Consider the following 6,269-nt stretch of genomic DNA (forward strand, 5'->3'; position numbering starts at 1 on the left):
GGATGCTGTGTGTGATTATTTTTTATTGTGTTTAGCGGGGGTGGGTGACGGGGTTTATAAATGTGAGTTTATAAATAAAATAAAGAATATTATTTATAGGGGCCTTAGAACAGAAGTTCCCACGCCAATTGCGCGCTCATTGCTCTTTTGTTACAATGTTGCTGGTCTTGCGGGTTTGCTGTCTGGCAGCAAAAAGCAGTTTGTAGTACTGAGTGTGAGATAAAGTAACCAGTTCTTTTATTGCTGAAGTCGCCACTAAAAACTTTTATTTACAAATACAGTACAAAAACCGTGCAACACACAACAACATTCAGTATCCTTTGTTTAAGTACAGCAGGTACTATAGGGTAAAACATGTACTGTACAGTACAGCACAACATTACAGTATGGTCTCACTGAAAGTCCTCCCCATTTTCCAGCCATGGCCGATGCCTTGCATGGCGCAAAACGCCATTAATGCAGTCTCTAACGCCTCTCATTACAGGATCTGTAACAGGGTAATAGCGCTGCATTTCTTCCACAATCTTTTTCCTTAAATTGGCAGGAAGGGCATTTTTTTGGCGATTCCCATCATAGTTCACTTTGAACACCCACTCGCAGTACAATGTGTAGGGAACATGGTGTTTAAATATGATCAAGGCATACTTGTGTGGTATACCAGCACTCCTCACCCTATACTTCTCCCTCAGCGCCGGTGTCAGATCGCACAGGGAGATGTCGGGCACTGTTTGTATGCGAGCGGGTGTAGGAAGTCTTTTGGGAGCGGGTGTACTTGAGGCGATGGGCAATGGTAGGGTGTCTGGGAGGAAGCTTTCCTCCGGTAGTGGTCGCCGGGTTGTCTCCTGGCGTGGTCTAGATGGGGTTGTCATGTCCTCCTCAATAGCATAGTACACTGTATCTTCTGGTGGAGGGGGTGTGCTTGGTGATGGAAGGGGGTCGAAGGTACCATGCATCACATCCATGTCACCCCCCTGCTCCAGCGTCGGGGAAACAGGGGCATTAACACCGAGCAAATAATGTATGCCCGCTATGTCTGCCTCTATCTTGTCCATCCGTTGATCCATCCGTTGCTCCATATGTAGCATCCGTTGATCCAGCCGTTGCTCCATATGTAGCACCGACTCCAGAAGCAGATCTAGCTTTGCCAGCACACTAGAATTCCCGGGGAGATCCACACTTAGCCCATTCAGGATCCGGTCCAACGAGCTGCTTGTGCATGGCATCTGGAGATCTGGGGGGATGGGTGCAACGGAGGATGAGATGGGGGTTCCCTGGAGAGAAGCGGCATCGATGGAGAGTGGAAGAGGTGACCTGGGGATGCCCGGTACAGGAGAAGCTGCAGCGTGGTGGAAGAGGGATGGAGAAGGTGACCGCTGGATTTCCGGGAGAGAAGCAGAGTCGTCCAAGAGCAAAGGAGACAGTGACCCGTTGATTTCAGAGGCAGCAGCATCTTCAGATGGAACCGGAGAAGATGGGGGTGGAGAAGCCGGGCTGAAGATTTCCGGGACAGCTACAGCAGAGTCGTCGAAGCATATGGGAGCAAGTGGTCTGCGGATTCGGTGAGTTGGCTGCCATGCGTCTTGCGAACCGAGCACAGTACCGTATTTCTTCTTCACATAATAAGGCTGACGTGTTTTAAAACCCTTAGCCTTTGGGGTCAGCAGAAGGTTTTCTTTGTTGGCCTTAGCCTGTCGCTTTGCCTTTGGCTTGGGAACGGTAACTGCCTTTCTCTTTTTCAGTGTGGCAGGCACAGCAGAGGTGAGATGATTCTTTCTTCCATAGAACCGGGGATGCTCCATGTAAGCGGGAGGCACAATGCAGTATCTGGACAATGCCTCAGATAAAGATCAGCAAGTGGTGGGCTATGCAACGTGTACAACCTTTTATGCATGGTGGCCAGGTACAGGTGTTGAAAGTGGGTGGTCTGTTATGTGAGTCATTAACATATAAATACACCATCCATTTTGTGGATTCACTGCACATTGAATACACATCGACTAAACATCGAATACACATTCTTGTGTTTGTATTTCTTTCTACAGTACTCGCAGCAATGCCTGTTAAGAAGATTTCAAAGGATCTCAGCATGAGAATGAAGGAGATGTACACGAGCGGACAACGAATTGCAGATATCCAGCGCTGGTTAACTGCTTCTGGCCTCGTTGTGCCATCAAGAACTGTGTGCTATCATGCACAAGGAAAAAACAGAGACCGCAAAAAGGCACCAAGGGTAACAAATGCGTAAGTACTGTACAGTATACTGTATTTATAAAACTTAACCAAAAAAAATATAGAAAACTGTAGTGTACATCTACAGTATACCGTATTTATATAGTATATTTATTATATTACAACAGTATATACTGTAGTGTACTGTATGTGTGGTCAATTTATATTTTTTGTGCAGCAGTATACACTTTTGGTATATTGCAATTCATCTTACAACGAAATATACAGTATATGATGTGTATTTATTATGATATAACAACAGTATACCGTATTTATATAGTATATTTATTATATTACAACAGTATATACTGTAGTGTACTGTATGTGTGGTCAATTTATATTTTTTGTGCAGCAGTATACACTTTTGGTATATTGCAATTCATCTTACAACGGAATATACAGTATATGATGTGTATTTATTATGATATAACAACAGTATACCGTATTTATATAGTATATTTATTATATTACAACAGTACTGTATACTGTATATTTTGTCTATTTATATTTATAGTACAGCAGTATACATTTTTTGTATATTTATATTTACTGTATATTACAACATTACATGTACAGTATACAATATACATTTTATATTGCTGCATATTAATAACACAATATAATTTCTTTGCATTGTAGGGAGACTACTCTTCTGGTGGACAGAATAAGTGAGGAGAATGATGAGAGGAGCGCATTAAGGGTTAAAAACACTCTTCAGGAAAACCACAATCTGACTGTATCCGAGAGCAGCATAAAGAAGATGAGACGCAGAATTGGATGGAAATATGGACGTGTGAGGTTAGTAGTGGACAGTACAGGAGGTACTGTACTGTAAAGTAAAAATGTTGTTTTGCAAACTGTACTGCGCTGTGACGCTAACATTTTTTATTCATTGTCATTACAGAGCGTACCCCATGATACGGGACGCAAACAAAATCAAAAGAGTGCTCCAGGCCCAGGCATGGATCGACAGCGGTGAGACTTTCCAGGATTGCATCTTCACTGATGAGTCTACTGTGTCGCTGGAGAGATTTGCAAGATTTGCGTTCCACAAAAAAGGCCGCATAACTTTGAAGCCACGGCCAAAACACCCTGTGAAGCTGCATGTGTGGGGTGCCATCTCTAGGCGTGGACCGGGATGCATTGTCGTCTTTGAAGGTACAATTTCTCAAATATAATGCCGCCTAATGCACTGTACTTGACTAGTGTTGCCTTACCGTATGCACTGTACTGTACTATTGAGCACTTTTCTTTTCTTGCTATAGGAATCATGAATAAAGATTTCTTCCAAGACAACATTGTGCCCGTGATAGTGCGATACATCACACAAGACTTTCCCAATGGTCATCGCTTTTACCAGGACAATGATCCCAAGCACACCGCGTCGACGGCGCATATCCTTGAGCGCGGCATCAACTGGGTGAAGACGCCAGCGGAGTAAGTGTAGTAGACCGTGTCCCATTTATATGTTCCCCACTGTTTTTACTGTGTACTCTATCTCTTAAACTAATTGTCCTTTCTTTCCAATCACAGATCACCAGACTTCAATCCGATCGAAATGGTCTGGCATCAGCTGAAGGACCACATCCGTAAAGTGGCGAAACCCTCCAAGAAGGACGAGTTGTATACAGCCATAATGAGTTTTTGGAACGATGTACTCACCGAGGAACGATGCAATAAATATATAGACCATATTGCCACTGTGTTGCCCATTGTCATCGCGCGCAATGGACAAGCATCAGGAAAGTAGTACAGTGCTGTAGTATTGTACAGTAGGTACACTATGATACAGGTAAGTATGGCACAGATTTTAGCTTTCCCAATAGTCAGAGTTTACAGTAGTTCCAGTATACAGTACAGTAGACTAGTTTGACATACTACAGTAACTGCCTACTAACTGCTCCATTTTTTCTTTCCAGAGAAAGCTGCACCAGCCACCTACTGTACAGTAGGTCTACCATAATACAGTACGCACATACAGTACAGTACAGTAACTGAACAAAGTTTTTGTTTTCTTGTCGTTCCAGGAAAAAGGGTGCACCAGAGGGGAGGGGGGGCCTTGTGTTCGTCAAATCTGCTTGTGCAGTCAAATGTACAGTATATAAACAGCAGTAATGATGTACACAAAACCTCTCCTCTCTCAATGAACTACTGTACCGCAGACACAATGAGGATACTGTTACAGTATGAAGGGAAAAAGAACAGGATGGGTTATTTAACATTACAGTATACTGTGCAATATTTATACTGTATATTTATATATACTGTATTTTTATTCTAAAGGTATTCGAGAATGTACTCTACTAGATGAGGACCTGGTGACTTTCAACACTCTCAGACACACAGAAAGGATTATTTCACATCACTGTATATTTATCCTGTATATTTTCAGTAATTTAGAAGCAGTGGCTGTTCTGAACAGCCCAGGGCCAGATTAACAAAACAATGGCTTGGATTGGATTAGCCAGACGATTGATGCTTGGCCAGGGAGGGATTAAAAACTCTAAGGGAGGGGGTGGGTGGTGTAGCTGTAGGATTGTACTGTGTCAGTATTTCCAACGCCAGGTCACCCTAATAATTGCATGAATAAACCCCCAAAGACAAGGCCCAAATATACTAGTACAGTATACTGTACAGTACTGTAAAGTATGTATTATTGTGTGTTGATGTTTTGAATTGCTGTTAACTTGAAAAGTTTCACCATTGTATTGTACTGTATTTGTAAATAAAAGTATTTTGTGGCGACTTCAGCAATAAAAGAACTGGTTAATTTATCTCACATAAAGTACGTGAATACGACCGCAATCACCATTGTACAGTAAATGGGTGCATAGGATGGAACGACAGGTGCTAAAGGGGTATAAATATGATACTGTATTTATCAGTATTGATCAAAGAGAATTGATCAGAAGGATTCCCCTTATAAAGTATACAGCACTCTATTGTCATTCATACAGTACAGTATACTGTAGTAAAAGGTAGACAACACATGGTCTTGCAGTACAGTATACTGTATTACTAAAAATCTGTCAGGTTGACCAGAATCACTGCGGATATCGGAAAATAATACAATTTTATTAATTCTACGTACTGTATATAAGGGGAATCCTTCTGATCAACTCTCTTTGATCAACACTGATAAATACAGTAATTTATCTCACACTCAGTACTACAAACTGCTTTTTGCTTGCAATAAACAAACAAACAGGGAAGCGCTACTGTATACTGTATGAGTTAGGATCAGGCCCAGCAGCCACTTTATGTTGAAAACCACATATGAAATGAGCATAAATTTGCATGAATAATTACACAAAAATATATAAAATAAATAGCACAAGTCTCTGACAGAGAGAAATTGTCCAGGTGGTGTGGATACAGGTTAATGCCCCTGTCTGATAGGACAGACTCGGGCAAGAATGGCCTGTGAGAGGTGAATATCCAGAATGGTAGCTGGGATGGAAAGCGCTACCAACTGTGCAGGTATTGAAGTGTGTAGAAATGGGAAGGTGCCGTAGGCATCAAATGTGGAAAGCGCTCACCCAGACTTCATACACTGCGCTTTTTGCTTGCATACTGCAAAGCCGCAAGACCAGCAACATTGTAAAAAAAGAGCAAAAAAAGAGCAATGAGCGCGAAATTGGCGTGGGAACTTCTGTTCTAGGGCCCCTAGAAATAATATTCTTTATTTTATTTATAAACTCACATTTATATATAAAGTATATATTTATTTCTCTTCATGTATTTATTTATATTTATTTATTAATTGTGGAGCTGCTGTGCGTGAGGGGCCATGGCCAGGATGGGGGGGGGGGGGGTAACGGTACAGTATGTGGGTAGGGGGTGAGGGTGGTTAGACCTCACAGTACATTATGCACATTGGGCCCCCCTCCTCCCCACATTTACATACTGTACACTACACGACATCAATGCAGGGAGGGTTTACCAATGCAGGGAGGGTTTACCAATGCAGGTAAGGCTTTAGGCCTTTATATCTCTCTCCCTTCAGTGTAATCTGCTTAACAGAAACATTAGGGGGGGAA

The sequence above is a fragment of the Ascaphus truei genome, chromosome 1 (genome assembly GCF_040206685.1).
Source record: "Ascaphus truei isolate aAscTru1 chromosome 1, aAscTru1.hap1, whole genome shotgun sequence".
Taxonomy (NCBI): domain Eukaryota; kingdom Metazoa; phylum Chordata; class Amphibia; order Anura; family Ascaphidae; genus Ascaphus; species Ascaphus truei.